We start from the raw sequence: 18,105 nt of genomic DNA, 5'->3' as shown, positions 1-18,105 counted from the left end.
AGAGACTGTCCCCTCTGCTGTTTGTTTTGTCACCTTCTGTTTCTCCCGTGGTTCCTTTCAGTTGTCAGCAGAGTCGGAGCCTTGTTAGCGTAACTCACCCCGAGGTGCACTGATACACACACACACAGACACACACACACACACACACACACACATCTCTACGCTCTCATGTGCACACACACAGGTTCACCATATTTGGGGAAACTTGCACAAGCACTCAATTACCTGCTTGTACTCACATGCTGACTTTTACATTTTTTCCCGCATACAGATACACACACATCCAAATATATTGTGTATGCACACAGTGAAGCAAAGAAACAGTTGTGCTAAGCTAAGCTAACCAGCTGCTGGCTCCAGTTTCATATATACTCTACACATGAGCAATAACAATCACCTATCTTTTCTTCAAATAAGCATACTTCCAAACTTATTGAGGTATACCTTTAAGCATATTACTCCCACCTTTGAATGATTCGTCTACCAGCCTTTCCAAAGCAGTTACTTACAACTTACTACTTACTTTGGAATTCTTTTCACAAGACAAATCCACAGAATGGATTTTTCCTTACTTTATTAAACAAATATATGAGATGCATGTTAATCTTTAAAAAAAAATCCTGAGATGTGAAAAATTGTTCTGGAATTAACCATTTTTGATCAATTACTTAAAAATAAATCTGGGCATTAGCACAATCTTCCAATATCATAATTTAGTTCAGGGCCAATTCCTTCCTTAATCAATATTACAAGTCGTATTTCATAGTTACATGCCATCACTTAAATTAACCCATTTTCTTTTTTTCACAATATAGAAGCTTTGCACTTTCACCAGGCAACACACTAGCATCAACCTGGATATGTAAAGCTGTCTCTAATATCTTGTTTGATGGGCAAATGGACTGACAGGCAGATAACAAATAGCCATGAACACATTACTGCCACTGCATTCTAATTGTATAACACTAGAGGGGGATGCTTAACAGGATATGGCATGCCAGGCCAGGCGATGATGCAGGCATGTTGGTTTATTGTGTGCATGTGTGTGTTTTGTATAAACGACATTTAAAGCTTATCTGCTGCAAGTTTGTACCTTGATAAGAAGGAAACATGTGTACCCATTCTCCCCAGAAAGTTCAGGGTTGCTTCTGTAAAAGCAGTGTTTCTGTTTTCTGTAGATGCTTTTTCTGAAAGAATGCAGCTCATTTAAATTGTAAGGACATTAATTTTCCTCAGTAGTGATATCTCAAGGACCTTGAAATGGCTAAAAGCAGATGGACTCACACACACAGTGTAGAAACACAGAAGCAATAAATGAAGCTAAGCACCCTTTTAGAAAAGACAGGACCAAATCCTTCACGCGTGAGTCACCTTCTGTTTGAAATGATTTATGCATTATTATTTATTCATATTCTCATCTTGATGTACCCATATGTTTTAAAGGTCAGGGCACATCAACAGTTACAGAAGCTTAATAAAAGTTAGAGGATCACCAAAATTCTTCATATTAGCAGGAGATGGTGTATGTATGTCCCTCGAGGTTGTGATTCCAATTATAAACTTTGCAACTGTAACAGGGCACAGCTGCAGGCCTATCAAAAGTAAGGTCTGTTCTATATGTGCAGAAGAAGTGTGCATGTTGTAGGAACCAAAAAACACAAGACAAAAAGTGAAAGATATGGACTGAGCTGTCTGCTCAAATGTAAACTGCACACAACAGCATGTCAGACTAACTAGCTTACAGGAAAAAACAGTTAATCAACAAGCTAACGCTACATTAATTTATGGGGCTACTTGAAGAAAAAGAAAAAAAGAGAATAGAAGCTTTTATTCACAAATACAATATCCACCATAACGTTACTATTTCCCCCTATGTGTCTGAGCCGATTATGACAACTGACGTTTACATTTATTAACCAACTCATGGTGCTAGCTTACAGTAATTAGCTAGCTAGCTACAACTCATAAAATCTGCCAGTGAAAGTTATATATCAGCCATAACTTTATGAAGAGCCAAAATTAAGCTAATTGTGATGGCTCTGGCCGTTGGCAGTGCATGCCTTACCCTAACCCTCCCAGCTAATCCAAAAATGAGCATTACCTAGCATAACTTTAAGCCTCGGTTTCATTTAAAGGAGTACATTGCGTAAAAATTCATCCCTGTACAGTTGTCAAGAATAGGGAAATTACCTATAGAACCAAAAATAGGACTTTGGACCAACTCTAAACATACACATTTCTGCTGTAAAGTTGGGAATTTTACCATATGAGCATATGGGGATTGCCTCACTCACTCAGCCTTAAGTTGCCATTTAATGGCCTGCAGTTTTTCAGCTTGAGAAACTTGCTTTGGTCTTCCTGAGGACCAGCTGCTGAACAGTAAAGTTCAGTATAACATTTTTAAATACAAACTGTAACAGCATATCATTTGTTATAAGCCTGTAGATGTGTGCTGGAGAATGAAAGAGTGGTAGTTCTGAATTGGTGACTTGTGATAAAAAGGAATAAATATGTGCCAAGTAATGAAGCTAACCCTAACTCTAACCCTAAATCAGTGAGTACACCTGGAGCTAACAAATCCATTTGCTCTTTCAGCAACACAGACAGCAGCATGGATTTATCAAGACACAGCACAGTTAAGGCTAATACACTCCGCAAGAACAGAGAAATTTGTTCTCTCTCCCAGGGCTGCAAGAACAGAGTGTGATTGGTCAGAAATTTGAATTTGACGTGTGCTGCAGTGGGATATGAGAACCTATGAGAACTTCTGCAGTGGAGTTTCTCGAGTATGAAATGTCCTGGCCAGATAGAACTTTTTTTCTTGCCACCTTGAGAAAAAGAACAAATTTCTCTGTTCTTGTGGAGTATCTATTTCAGAACCCCTGAAATAGTAAGCCTGAACCCCGTCTCCCCCCCCCCCCCCCCCCCCCCTCAACTTCATCTCGGCTGACCAACACGAGTCTTTCTCTTTAAGAGGCATATTTGGCCCCAGTCTTGCCCACTTATTTGAAATGGTCTGTGACCACCACTGACCGTAGCTAAGGGGGACAGGACTTACGATCCGTTGTTGAGATGTATCACACGGGGCTAAACAGTTGGACCAACAAACCAACACCATCGTCCCTAGTCTCATGGCACCATTGTGTCCAAATGTTAAGCTGCATCTGTTTCACTCATCAGCTTTTTTTGCATTTGTCAGTTGACAGTCGTTACTTTTATCAGCAGACAGTCGTGCGTACCTGCCAGAGGTTAAACATCTGCACTCACTTTAAGTCAGGTTATACTATTCACGCAATTAGGCTTTCATTGGAAATGTCGTAAAAGCCAATCACACAATACAGATGTTGCTTTTAAGCTGTATTTATGCTTATTTTGTCGAATGGCTTTGCAAAAATAAATGAATAAAATCATGTTTTGATCGACATCTCAGTGCAGCAGCACAGGAATTACTCTTTGCCTTTGGGGTAACATTAAGGTGGCATTTATGAGACACAATTAAATCAATGCTTCTTAGACAATAAACATATGTAAATGAGAGCAACTAAATGATGTGTTCAGTTGTATTCGAAAGGAGCATAGGTGAGCACAGTAAGCAGGACATGTGTGACTGGAGGTTTAATGAGCAGAAACTCTGTGTGTCCCACTTGTAACCTCTCTTATGAAGACATATTTCACAAGAGGGTTTTACTATATTGTCATTAATTTATATTATCACGTGGGCTTTCATTATGGGTATGCACAGGAGGCGTTAAATAAAAATAATAACACTTATATCTGATTTTCACGACATAATAGTGTGCTATAAGCATTTTAAAAAAAAGTTTATATAGTGCTAATATATGCTAAATTGGGGGACTTAAAATAAACTATTGATGATATAACGAGTTGCTTGTAGGCAGATTTTGTTTCCTTTGGACAGAATCAGGCTGACTGTTTGCAGTCTTTATGCTAAGCTAAGCTAATCTGCTGCTGGCTGTAGATTCAGATTCACCAGAGAGTGTTATCGATCTTCTCATCTATTTCTTGGCAAGAAAACGACTAACCATATTTCCCAAAGTGTTTCTGTCAATCAGTTAATGACCACATAAAACAGTATAATGCAATACAGCCAAGTGAAGCATGGCACAGTGTACTCTGCAGAGTGATGGACTATGTTCTATAGTTTATCGGCACAAATAAGACACGGATAGGTCAAATAGCAAAACAACCTATAAACACACAAATGTTTAAGCATTAAATCAGAAAACAGAGCACGCCAGGCTTCCTACAAGGGCTCGGGTCCTAATCAACATCGTTTAAAGCTACCCATCACATACAAATGAGCACAGTAATTTCTCTTTACAATCAAGACATTAAATGGGAGGGCCACGTATCAACGAACCCTTGTAAATACCATCATAAATAGGGCAGGTTGCCTACAGGGGATCCAGTCCTCATCAACACCCATCACATATCACCAAGTGCTCAAAGTGAATTAAACAGTAAATTGGGAAAAAATCCTTACCTCAAAACAAAAATGACCACAGAGACCCAGGATCAACTGCCTTTTCTTTTTGACATCTGTATACAGTGGATTGAATGGCAATTAGGTGCTTAGACTAAAGGTCAAACAAGTGACGGACTTTCACCCAGGAGAGCGGGGTTCGTGTCCTGTGTAAAAAAACCCAAAAGTAAACTGTTTTTAACTTAAGTTACGTTTGTTTATGGAATGTTACCTTACGTTTTTTACGTAACTTGTGGCAGTCGTGACCCTTTTAACTACTTCACTTCCGTCATTTACATACATTTATTTACTGTTTAAACTATTTTTTTTCATAACGCCTTAACAGGAAGTTTTTTGCCCTAAACCCAGATCAGTGGTTTTACAACATAATTCCACAGGAGCTGCAGCCTTTTTCTACAAGGCCGACCATATGTGTGTGCTATTTTTAGAACTTACCGTTATACCGCGAGCAGCAAATTCAGTTTGGTCATGAGCTTTGAGTCGAAATGTGAAAACAACTTGGATGCTACAAAGAAGATTTGCTGTATTTTATTGCTCATATTTCAAGTCAGCGATACAATACAACTCATCTGCCTAACAACACATTTACATTTTTTGTGTGACAGTGAAGAGCAAAGGAAACGGATAGGTGAGCAATGAAATATGATCAGAAACAAATCTTTCAGATTATTAAAAGGGACAAATAATTTCCGTATGGGCCCTGTGAGTGGGATCGGCACAAAAATGTAATGGGTTCTTCCTTGGATCATTTCCCTTTCACCAAGTTTAAAAACAGACTAGTATATTTTCTGTTAATCCTGCTGACAGACAAAAAGAAAAACCGCACCAAAATTTGGCAGACGTATTAATAATATCCTAGTCTCGGACAGCCAGCTCTTACTCCTTTTGTTTTTCTCTAAACCAATCACAATCGTCTTGATGGAGCAACTTGCAAAATTGATAGTGGAGACATCAGAAGTGAGGAGAATTTTGTCTGAAATAGCCAGCGGGCTTATCCCGACAGTCTCCTTCTGCTGATTGAGACTAATAACCTAATTTGACCCAAGATCCATGATAATCCAAGATACAGGAAAATCAAAATGCATGGCCAAAAAACGATACCCCAAAATCTCTTTTTCAAGAGATCTCATATTTTTTTTTAAAGGAAACAAGCTCCCCCTGTTGTTCTCACCCTGGTTTCAGTGTGAACATATGTCTGAAAGAAAACAATGTGAAAACATGCTGTGGGAACATACTGTCTTCACATGCAGCATTTTTTGGATCTAGAGGTGAAAAAAAGTCTTGCGTCTCACCTACCTCTTTGTGTGCGTGTGCAAGTGCCCATTATCTATTTAGTGTGTTTAGTGTGCACACCACTGGAGTTCCCTGCTGCAACCCCCAGCCACACACACACACACACACACACACACACACACACTGTCCTCTCTTAAATGTTCCTTTTCTCCCTCTCTCTTCCTCTCTTTTACCATCCAAGCGCTCCGGCTTGGACATGAAAAGAGAGATGCTTTAATCCGACTTAAAATAGCCACCAGACTACTTTCCATGTCTGGTTTGGAATGGGGCTGTGTGTTCGTGTATATATGAGCGTGTGCTGTATGTTTCTGTTTCGCTGTCTATAGGTGGAAGTACTTTAAAGTTGCTTCATGTCTTTTTAATGCGGCACATATTGTGTTTGTATGTCATTCTCGTGTTTATGACTCGATCATGTCGTGAACACTGTGGAGACAAGGGACGAGCTGTGTGAGGGGAGGGTGTGTGTGTTTATTTTTTATTATTTTACATGTGCCTGTGTGTTTCAGAGCGGGTAATTTGGAGTGACAGGCTGACCATTGACAAGACAGCATTTACAGTAACTGCATCAACAATTGCACACGTCTGAAAACCTGAATCATATGGCTCATTTCACCTTTTACCTGCACATGCACGCATACAATCTTTTTCTTCATATGCTGACATGCACACGCACACACAGACAGACAAGCTTCGATGTTTTTCACAAACAAATTATCTTTCCTTGTCATTTCATTCTTTTTTTTTACTTATCTGAACATATTATGCCAGCACATCTTTTCACACATCACACGTAATTTAGCTGCCGAGTAACTCGCATCCAACTAATTTTCATTTAATTTCTTTGTGTTCTGTTATTCTTGCCCCCTCCTTTCAGCCTCTGGAACAATTCACAGCTACACAAGCGGATGTAATTATTTTAGGAAAATCTAATCTGTTAAAAAGCATTGGTCGTTTGGGGAAATATGTGTGCGTGTTTTCCTGAAAACATTAATTGAAAGCACAAAGGTTTTGTACATAACTAATGTATTGTGTGCATGTGTGTTAGTGTATAGGGATGAGTGTGTGTGTGGAACAGGAAATGGTTGTTCTTTGAAGCATTCATCAGGCTTCTCTGGTACATTTTTTACGACCACCAAGTGAGCCATATGAGCCACTGATACTACAAATCTGATTTTCATTGCTGCTGTTAATCCATTGCTTATAGGCCATATTCATAATTATGAATGAGGATAGGTTTTATGCATCTCTCCATCTTCACAATCATATCTTGGTTCCAGGTATGTAAATCAGATATCCATTTAGCTTTTCAAGTATATATGGTGTTATGTTCATAACAGATACAGTACATTCAGACAGAAAAATTGTGACAAATGTGGATGAAACTGATGCAGCTATTTAAGGTTGGTTTAAAATCACCTTACAGAAATAACCCTTTAATTATCACTGTTCTTTGATTGATGCAAGAAACTTTAATGTATGTTAAAACAGCTCCTAAAAATTGGTCCCCTGCTTCCTTGCCCAAAAAGAAGTAGGCAGGATGGATATGTCGATCACCAACAGCTAGCAGATAGCCAGCTAACATGAACCCGATGTCACAATAAATTATGACGTTGAACAAAAAGAGCAAAATTCATCATGTTTTTCCTTCTCAACATGGCATGGAACATTTTTAATGTTCTTAAAGAAATATTTTTTGTAAATATGCTTGTTTGCGTTCTTTCTGAAAGTTGGATGAGAAGATTAATTGATGTTCAGTATCAACACTGCGACACAATAGTCACATAACAGGATATGCAATGTCAAGTAAGGCAAATTAACTGAAACATGTCATGTTACAGGGCTACACGGTGGAGTTGTGATTTAGCACTTTCGCCTCTCTTCTGTGTGGAGTTTGCATGTTCTCCCTGTGTCAGTGTGGGTTCTCTGGGTCCTCCAGCTTCCTCTCACAGTCCAAAGACATGCAGCTTAGGTTGAATTGGTCTCTCTTAATTGCCTGTAGGTGTGAATGAGAGTATGAGTGGTTGTCTGTCTCTTTAGGTGCGTTTCCATTGGGTACTTTTCCCCTTTAGTGAGCCGCTATGGGTGTGGCTTGGGAGAGAGGATCCACCCAAGATCCACCCAACTTCACCGGTTAGCGGCTCAGGTAGCAGCTCAGAAAGTACCTGTCACGGGGAGGTACTTTTCTTTTTTTTGATACTCTTTATTTTGTGTTTTTACGTTAAAGTGAGGCAAGTAAACAACAATCTACAAATATGGTCAAAATAAACGACAAAGTTTAGAGACTAAATAATAATAAATAATCTGAGCTGCTACTAACTAGTCGACGCTGATTGGATACGATCTCGCAAAGGTTTTGCGAGATCTCGCAATAATTTCATTTAAATTTATGTACTTCCGGGTCACTTTGGCCCATCGAGACTGTAAAGACAACGATGGAGAGCATTCACCGAGATCTGTAGTCCAGACGCGTAGCCAGTAATGGGCCTACTCACCGCTTACTCACTGGCCCACCCAGCCAAGTTTGATAAAAACATATTTTGTCTCCAAAAATATAAACATGTATGTAAGAAAGGAAATAAATGTATAATTTTATTTGTAACCCGGCCCGTTTGGGATGAGCCTCTCCACACCCTGGAACTTTGCGTTGTGTTGTTATGATGATGAAGGGCGGAGGAGGGACCAGTCGGACATGGGTGGTCGTTATATTTGCGGCTCGGACCGCGTCGTGCTTTATTTCTCACAACGGCAGGCAGCTCAAGCTTAAACAGTACCAGTAAACACTAGCGTGAGACAACAGAAAGTCTAAAGGCCGGTGTTGTGTCCTTACTGGTTTCCACACTAACTGGTTGCTGTAGGCTATGATCTGCACATTTTCAGTTAATCTTTGCAACATCTTGCAAAACCTTGTATCAGTATAATTTTCCTTTTTTTGTACTTAGATTTTTTTTTTTCTTTCAATGTCCCTTAAGGGGTTCCGTACATACCTATACAACTTATGTCTGATTATATTGTCTGCTAGAGAATAAGCACAAAGTTCCTCACAGATCTAGCCACGAAAGCTTTTCCTCAAAATGTACCAGATCGGCCTACAGACCACTGAGCGCCAAAACAACCAGACAGAAATAAAGTTTCTTCCTGCAGGCGATCACTCTGATGAACAGTTTGTCCAGACATACACAGTCAATAACCCTGCAACCAACACATCCTCTGCTCTCATTATAGATTATAAATTCACAGTTTTAATCAACCGAAATATGACTTTGTCAATATAAATCCTCCATGCTGTAGGATTTACGTATACATGCACATAGTGAACGTCTTCATCCATTCCATGATTTATCTTTAATACATTTTAAAACTTTTTTATCATTTCATTAGTGTTTTTTCATGTATATTTATTGTATATTTTGTTCCCCTTACATAATAGTCCTGTTAACTATAATCATTCAGGATTTGTTTTGCTCATTCTTAGCTGTCTTTTTCTGTTTAAATTTATGCAAACTCAGCCGAAAAAATGACCACCGTTGAATCAGCACCTCGGTACAAACCCAGAACTTATGACCTTTAAAACATAAAAACAAGACAAATCAAAACCCGAATTGCCACATACATGTAATTTTTTAAATGGAGCTCTATAGCTGCCTACAGGGAGTAAGTTGGAGGTCTATTTCAGTCCTGTCATGCTCTACCTGCGCTGAAACAAACATGAGGGGAAGAGGGGCAGTGGGCAGCAGCAGGCAGCGAAGATGACTGTTAAGAGTGTTAATGCAGCATCCTTGTTTGACAAGATTCGGCATGAATATTTCAAGAAGTGAGCTTTCAAAAGTAAAACGTTAAATGTAGGGGCCTTATTTCTTCAGCTTCTTTGAGCAAAGAGACAAGGGCGCGGAAATCGAAATGTCAAGCTGGGTTTCTTGACAGATAATACACAGTGGAGAGTCAGTGATTGAGTTTTGTAGTTTAGCTAAGAAAACACAGTGTGTGACACCAAAATGAAAGAATCATCAGCATTATTCCAGTTTATTGCATTTGGATGCAAGAAAAAAGTTTATTTTTGGAAAAAAGAAAACAATTCCTCCCTTTTTTCCCCCTTTTAAGAAAGTGCAGCCGCAGAATGCCTATGCTATCTTAAGACATATAGGGGTTATGCACACACAGGATTTTATTTCTCTCGTTCTCTCTTCCTTATGACTCAGTGTGTGTGTGAGTGTGTGAGCGCGCGCACTGTGGTGCTGGAAGTAGGCCCGTAGAGTTTGATGTTTCCTTTCTTTGCTATCATGAATATTTGATTCAGCTCACCATCCCCAGAAGGTTCCATCCAAATGAAAGCTAAAATACAGCTTCAACAACAACTACAAGAACAGAAACAGCAGCAGCCGCTGTGAGAACATGCAGCCAATCACTTATAGTCTGACAAGGGTGATGTGTGTGTCAGGTTTCTCCTTTGCTTCCCATTTTCCCTCACCCTCTTAAATAAAATTGCAGAATTCTTATTGTAAGAGGAAGAAAAATACATATTAAGTAACAGAATCACACTGCATCCTGATCCACAGGAGTTTCTGGTGTCTTGTAGAATTACACACTGAGAAAATGGAGGAAAAGTGAGGTAAGAGAAGCGGTGGAGCAGAGACTGGATAATGACATAAAAGATGAAAGGATAGTAAAGAAGGGAGCAAGACAGTCATTAGGAGGCAGTGCTGTAGCTGCTGTAGTGTGTGAGTACATGCATGCATGCACCACTGCGCGAGGATGTTTGTGTGTGTATAAGACTTGGTTTTTATTGTTCTTAGAGGAGATAAGCCCTGAAAGCTTCACGGAGAGCTGAGATTGCAGGGGTGTGGACAAGAATTATGTCATGAGTGTAGAGTTTAGGATGGAAGAGGGAGCAGTGGAGAAAAGAGAGGAGGACAGTAGATAGGAAGGACAGAAAGGAGGAGGGAATGTAAGATGAAAGGATTCTCAAACAGCGACCGTCATCCAACTGCTGTGAATATGACGAGAGGGTGATGTTTGTTCATGTGTGCTCTTCTCGTAAACATGACCCCATTTGAAGGCACCAATTTATATGATCCCTGATCAGTTTGGCATTCTGATTGATCTGTGTGGCTGGGGAAGCTGAGCATACACAGTACGAAGGATTTTATTTTGTAGTTAAGCTGTTTAAGGCAGATTCTATGAGAATTACTTGACGACACTGATACTGACTACAGCCTCTCTACACCGCAACCTGACTGAGGGAAGTCGCTGCTAATTCATGTTAGCATTAACTTGGATGTTCATTTTGGCTAGCAAAAAACAAAAACAAAATGCATGTTACTTACCTGAAAACTGAATTAGTACTGTATATAAATAATGGACGTAGTCACCATGACGTCACCCATTTGTTTGTGGACTGCCCATTGGAAGACTCGAGTTCAGCGTTACACTGGTCGCCATCTTGCTTATGGTATGTCGCCATCTTTTTTTCGGAAACTGGGAGCAGACCATATTTGGACTGTGGAGGAGCGAGAAGGATATGAAGACACTGACTAGACGCCTCTCTACACCTCAACCTGACTGAGAGAAGCAGCTGCTAATTCATGTTAGCATTAACTGGAATGTTTTAAAAAAAAAAAAAAACCTTTCTTACCTCAGAAAACTCAACAGCGACTCCTTGGAGTGTCTGTTAGTCCAACCAAACTCTGAACAAGACATTTTTAATGAACAAAACGTTCAAATAAACTGTCAATAAGTGAAAATACAGTGTGAAAGGGTCAAAGTTATGAGACCAAACTGGTAAACATCCTTTTTTATATCTATTTAACGTTATATATAACTTTATAGACATGTCCCCGTGGATACGCATTCTTCTGCTTCTCTTCTGATGACGGCTCGTCTTGTTAGTGACCTGTCAATCAAAGGTAGCCACACCCCAAATCATATAATTCTTTATCTTCTATTTTCTTCTAAATGGGGCCATTATTTGAACTATTAACATGAAATTGTCTTGAAGATTTTTTACTAGCGATTGAGACCATAGTGTTGTCCTAAAAAAAATTCTGAGGTTATAAATCAAGTGAGAAGTTTTCAAATTTTGCATTGAAATGAATGGACAGATTTTCTTCGCAGCCAAACTTACCACCCCCAGCTGGAATTTTCGGTATAATGCAGGCTAAGGCACTTCCTGGTTTGCCTCCTTGCTCAGACCCATATGTTGCTGCCTGGTACAGCCATATGCTGAACAAGACATTTTAAGTGAACAAAATGTTGAAATAACATTAAGTTAAAATAAAGTGTCTAAGTTATGAAACCAAATCAGTGAATGTCCTTTTTAAAAAAAAACTTTATTGACACAGTGCATGGATATGCATTGCTTTTCCTCTATTCTGATGAGGGCTTGCCTTGTTAGTGACCTGTCAATCAAAGGTAGCCACGCCCCAAATACAATTCTTTATCTTCTGTTTTCTTCTAATTGGGGCCATTGTTTACACAATAAACATCATATTGTCTTGAAGATTTTTTTTACTAGCAATTGAGACCATAGTGTTGTTCTAAAAAAAATCTGAGGTAATAAATCAAGTGAGAAGTTTTCTCATTTTGTATGGAGATTGATGGACCCAAATGCTTCTGCAGCCGCCATCAGCGCCAGTGCAGAAATAGGCAAGAGGCCATGGATGTTAGTTAGTGAAAGTTAAGTTAATATATTGTTATTTTAGTTGTACAGAGTTTAAAAAAAATAATTTTGATCCATGATGGCACATTAGCATTTCCTGCATTAACACAACTTATCCGTTTGATAACTTGTAATGTTAGCCTGAGTGGCATTAACATGTTAACATTGCCTAGCAATAGCACCCTCATGATGTAATCGCTTTCATGCCAAGCTTCTCACGTACACTTCAGTGTCACCTCAGCTGGATTTATCCCAGGGGCTCGCACTTAGACCTGGTAAAAGTGAGAATTTCGTACATGTTTTGGAGACACAAATACATTTGCACCTTTTCAGCATTTGGCTAAACTGTATTTAACTTCAGTCCCTATCTAATGCTTCTTGAAAGCAGTTACACTTGCTATGGAATAGTTACCAACCCTCCCAAGATGTGGGTAAGTGTAAATGGAGTAAAGTTTGTTGGTGCATTGGCTGTTCTTTAAAGTTTGGGCTAGCACCTTTAGTTCCAATTAGAAAGTGTTCAAGGTATGGTTTATATAGGTTCAATTTTCTGTTGCTTTTGTGAACAGTCTTGATTTTTCTTCTTTAACACATGTGCTGCAACCCTAAACTTATCTAGGCATTAACTGGAGGAGCTGTATGTGAGAATGCAAATGTCCTAATTAGTTTGGACGAACACTAAATGGGCTTTACCCAGCCAGCTCCCTCATATAAAGTCTGTGTAATGTCCATTGAGAACAAAGCCGGGATGACTAATTTGAATAGAACCTGGCTGCATAAAACAACATGTCTTAGATTGTAACTGGCTGCAATGGAAAAAACATGGCACTTTAAATCCAAGGAGTTTTGTCTTTACCTGTTTACACAGCGCTGTGAACCGTGACGGCAAACATCAAACTGCACTTATTCCACATTTGAACCGCATCAAACATGCACATGTGCTTAAGTCAGGTTCATATGAATCTGCTGAGTGTGTGTGTGTGTGTGTGTGTGTGTTAGTGTGGTTGTGTGTGTATACTAATGTGTACTTACTGTGGTGTCCTAGTTTTTGCCTTGCAGTCTTTGAGGTCAAATAAGGAGCAAAGTTTCCACATCGTGTAAAGAATAATAATAACCACAGGCACACAAGCACACACACGCACACACACACATACACGGAATATAACACACACACACACACACACACACACAAACACACAGTCATGCTGTCAGGATACATTTTCATAGATGCAATTACAGCAACATCATCGTCCATATAATCAATGACAACCACAAAACAAACAGGCCGCCAGTTTCCACAGGTCCTGCGGGGTTGGGAACACCAAACACAAACACAAACATACACACACACACACACACACACACACACACACACACACACTTAAATGCTGATATTTATACATGAACATAAGATTGTCCACTTTTGCACACATTTCCTTTTACTATTGAAAGATCATTGAATGCATACGAAGTCTAGAAAAGTCTTAATAAAACACAAATGAAAGACATGAAACAAAGAACACACACACAGGCAGAAAGAAAGAGGGTGTCACATACCATCACCACACACAGGTCAGCATACGATGACACAGCCAAGATGGACACCACAGCCAGCAGGCACGCTGTTACCCGACATACACACACATACACACTCGCTCACAAACAATTTACTGCGAATGAAGTGCAGACATCATAGGACCTGACGTGGGCCGGGGGTTTTCGTCTGATTGGCCTTCACATGCACTCTGCTTGTCGTGACAACATCTGTCCCTGCAGGACACTGACGGGCCGAGCTTGGCATGGAACCGAGCTGTGACACCAAGGAGGGAACTTTTTAAACCTCCACGTGGATTTGACTCCCTGAAATTAATGTGTGTAGCGGCTAATAAAAAAAATACTTCTCCTTGTCGGATGTCACCGTAGACCGAGCTGTCTGCTCCTCAAACTGATGGGACATTCGCCAGGATGAGGATTCAGCATTTTCATTCTTCTCAAATATGAAAGATATCCTTGAGTGGTTTCTTTTAGAAAAGTAGTAGAGTCCTCTTTCCTCTAAGGAACACCCCATGGAGGTATAATTGAGATATTTCTTCAGTAAAAAGTAGACCCAATGAATAAACTTCAAAGTTTAGATATTCACAAGCAGCTATAATTCCCCATCTGTCATATATTTGATACATACATACATATTTCTTGTTCAGACATAGTCCATTTATCATTTTATTAATAGAAACTACTCTCTTTGTCTTTACAAGAAGCTATTTTCAGTTTGTTTTTTAGTTTGTTAGTTGTTAATTATGGCACTTGTCGGTTACATTTCTTTTAACCATATCATGCTTTTCATTTTAGCTGACCCCTGAGGTCAGCCCTACACACAGGTGTGTATGTGACTGAGTGAGAGAGTGAGATGTGCAGTGAGTGATCACACTTTGTCTAAGGGGCAGGGCTGTCGTCCTTTTTTTTGCAATACATTTTTAATTCATAAAAAATTGCAAAATAAAAACATTTCAGTCAGACAACTCACGTGATACAAAATGTGTTTATTGGACAATAAACATAGCTTAGATTTGGCGTCTAGGCTCCGACTAAATCACTCCTCAGCAGTTACATGAGGTATTGAGGAGTGATGCAATAAATCCCCCAGTCGGAGCCTACAGGTGGATGCTGGGGTGGTGGTGGGACTGAGAAAGCAAGCGGCAGTACAGATGTAGCAGCAGCATAGGCAGGCAGAGGAGAGCGAGGATTACTCTCATCTTAAATAGAGCGCCAGATTGGATAGAGGGTGTGTTTTAGTGGAGGATGTATGAGGAGTGGGGCATGTCACGTGTATGGCAGCACAGCTCGAGTTGCCTGCCTGAACTAGCTCGCAGGCGTCGCTCCATTTCAGTCAGACAACTCACGTGATACAAAATGTGTTTATTGGACAATAAACATAGCTTAGATTTGGCGTCTAGGCTCCGACTAAATCACTCCTCAGCAGTTACATGAGGTATTGAGGAGTGATGCAATAAATCCCCCAAAACCAAAAGATTCAGAGCCTAGCGCTGATGTTCTATGTGAGGACCCGGCACCGCCGCCGTGAGGCCATTCCTCAAGAGCACATTGGCTGCAAGAGGAATATGCTATCGAGTGCAACTGCTATGTGTGACCTGGCACCGCGCCGTGAGGCCATTCCTCAAGAGCACAGCGGCTGCAAGAGGAATATGCTAACTAGTGCAACTGCTATGTGTGACCTGGCACCGCGCCGTGAGGCCATTCCTAAAGAGCACAGCGGCTGCAAGAGGAATATGCTAACTAGTGCAACTGCTATGTGTGACCTGGCACCGCGCCGTGAGGCCATTCCTCAAGAGCACAGCGGCTGCAAGAGGAATAAGCTATCTATTGGGACTGCTATGTGTGGGCCCAGCACCAGCCACCGTGAGGCCATTCCCATAGAGCACAGCGGCTGCAAGGGGAATATGCTATCTAGTACAACTGCTATGTGTGGCCTGGCACCAGCCGCCGTGAGGCCATTCCCAAAGAGCACAGCGGCTGCAAGGGGAATATGCTATCTAGTGCAACTGCTATGTGTGGCCTGGCAACCGCCGCCGTGAGGCCATTCCCCAAGAGCTCAGCGGCTACGAGGGGAATATGCTACCTACTGGAATCATTAGGCCATCTGGCAAATATTAACAGTGAAAGCAGAGTCCTGAAATTCAAAACAGCACATGCAAAAACTATGAGATCAATGATCCAGCAAACCACCTGATGCAGTAATGAAATTAGGCGGGGATTAGCTGCAAATATCTATTCTTTGTATATGACCAGGTTGCAGGAACTCAAGAGCTTTTGAGCACGCAGGCTCTCATTCTTGTTAAACCTGAAATGTCGTTAGCACATTGAGGATCAACATCTGCCCATAATTTTAATGTTGAGATGGGCAGATGATGCTGCAGATGTAGCTGCCATTCTTAAAGAATGAGGAAAGTATCGTTCTGGAGGTATTCCACAGTTCAGGCATGGATTGTGCAGCTTCGATGAGAACCAGGATCTTGTCGGAGGTTAGGTCCGCCAGTGATGAACAGAGGTGCTGAAGGATCCGTCGAGAAGTGAAGACTCAGGTATTCATCATGGAAGAAAAGGACAGAAGGTGAAATTAGTTTCTTGCAAGGATAATGTGAGTTGAAAGAATTTGATCTAGTAGTATAATTGCCACGCCTTAGAAACCCATAGAGCCATTAGAAAAAAATGTATTCTAGCATTGAATATCATATAGTAAAACGACATTCCTTTGACATTCCTATCAACCTATGCACCATTGAAATAGATAACAGCAGTCTTGGTCATTGCCTGAGGATGGGCCTTTTAAGGCCTTTGAGAAGCAGCTGAAGTGAGGGATTCCCAAGAATGCTCTGGGAGGCTGGGTTTTGGCATCTTATATGGCACTGAAACCCTGCTAGCATGCTATGCTACTTGCACTTGCAGATGGCACGATCCTAATAAAAATACAATGAATGCCAAGCTACGGAGATCTTTATAGGTACAGGACTAAGGAGGAGGCTGGCGCAGAAAGAAGAAATACAAGGCTGAATCATGAGCTCTAATGGAGCTTTTGGTTAAACCAAGTCTCATATGTTTGGTGCAGAACATGCCATCTAGTGCAACTGCTATGTGTGACCTGGCACCGCGCCGTGAGGCCATTCCTCGAGAGCACAGCGGCTGCAAGAGGAATAAGCTATCTATTGGGACTGCTATGTGTGGGCCCGGCCCCAGCCACCATGAGGCCATTCCCATAGAGCACAGCGGCTGCAAGGGGAATATGCTATCTAGTGCAACTGCTATGTGTGGCCTGGCACCAGCCGTCTGAAATCCTTCAGAGGTTGGATTTGCTTAATCGAGAGTCAGCTGATAGAATGGAGGGCATGGCATGATGGAGGGCTTGGCCTTGAGGCATATAGTTTTGAACTTCATAGCATCAACTACATAATTCCCATGACCAGAGATGAAGGTAGCTCACAATATGAAGATATTAAAAGTGCATGACTATGTTAAACATCGCATGAGACTGTTTAATGGGTATTTAAGAGCAAACCTTATTGATTATTTCCACTGTAGGAGCATTGTTGCAGAATGCTATGATTGCTTTCTTGTACCTATACTACCCCACAGTAAATGTGCGATGGAGATATGGTATGCTCATAAAGAACCTTGGATTTAAGTGGTTACTGAGGGACTGATTTTAGTTGACCAGGCATCTGCAAACCACTCATATTGAAGAATTCCCCCAAAACCAATTGAAGGAGCTGCATTGGCCTGAGAGAATTTGAAGACTCAATAGACATTGTAAAAAGAACGAAATGCTGTTCCATTTTCACATAGCAGGAACCAGAACTGCAAATCTGAGCACAAACTTCACCTGAGATTACAGTGTCTTGAAGAGCTGGGTTTTCAGGAGGTTTTTTATTTTTTATTATTATATAAAAAGGTAGAGAGGGATGCCCCTGCTCTGGTTGGAACTGGTAGTGTGTTCCACCAGCGGGGAACAAGAAATGCAAAGAGTCTGGATTGCCTTGGACCAACAGGGGGCAGAGCCAGGCACCGTTCATTGGAAGAGCGCAACGGTCGTGAGGTAGCATATGTCTGAATCAGGGCGTTCAGGTAGGTAGGAGCAGTACCGGAG

The sequence above is a fragment of the Centropristis striata genome, chromosome 13 (genome assembly GCF_030273125.1).
Source record: "Centropristis striata isolate RG_2023a ecotype Rhode Island chromosome 13, C.striata_1.0, whole genome shotgun sequence".
NCBI lineage: Eukaryota > Metazoa > Chordata > Actinopteri > Perciformes > Serranidae > Centropristis > Centropristis striata.
Note: the sequence above shows the minus strand (reverse complement) of the source record.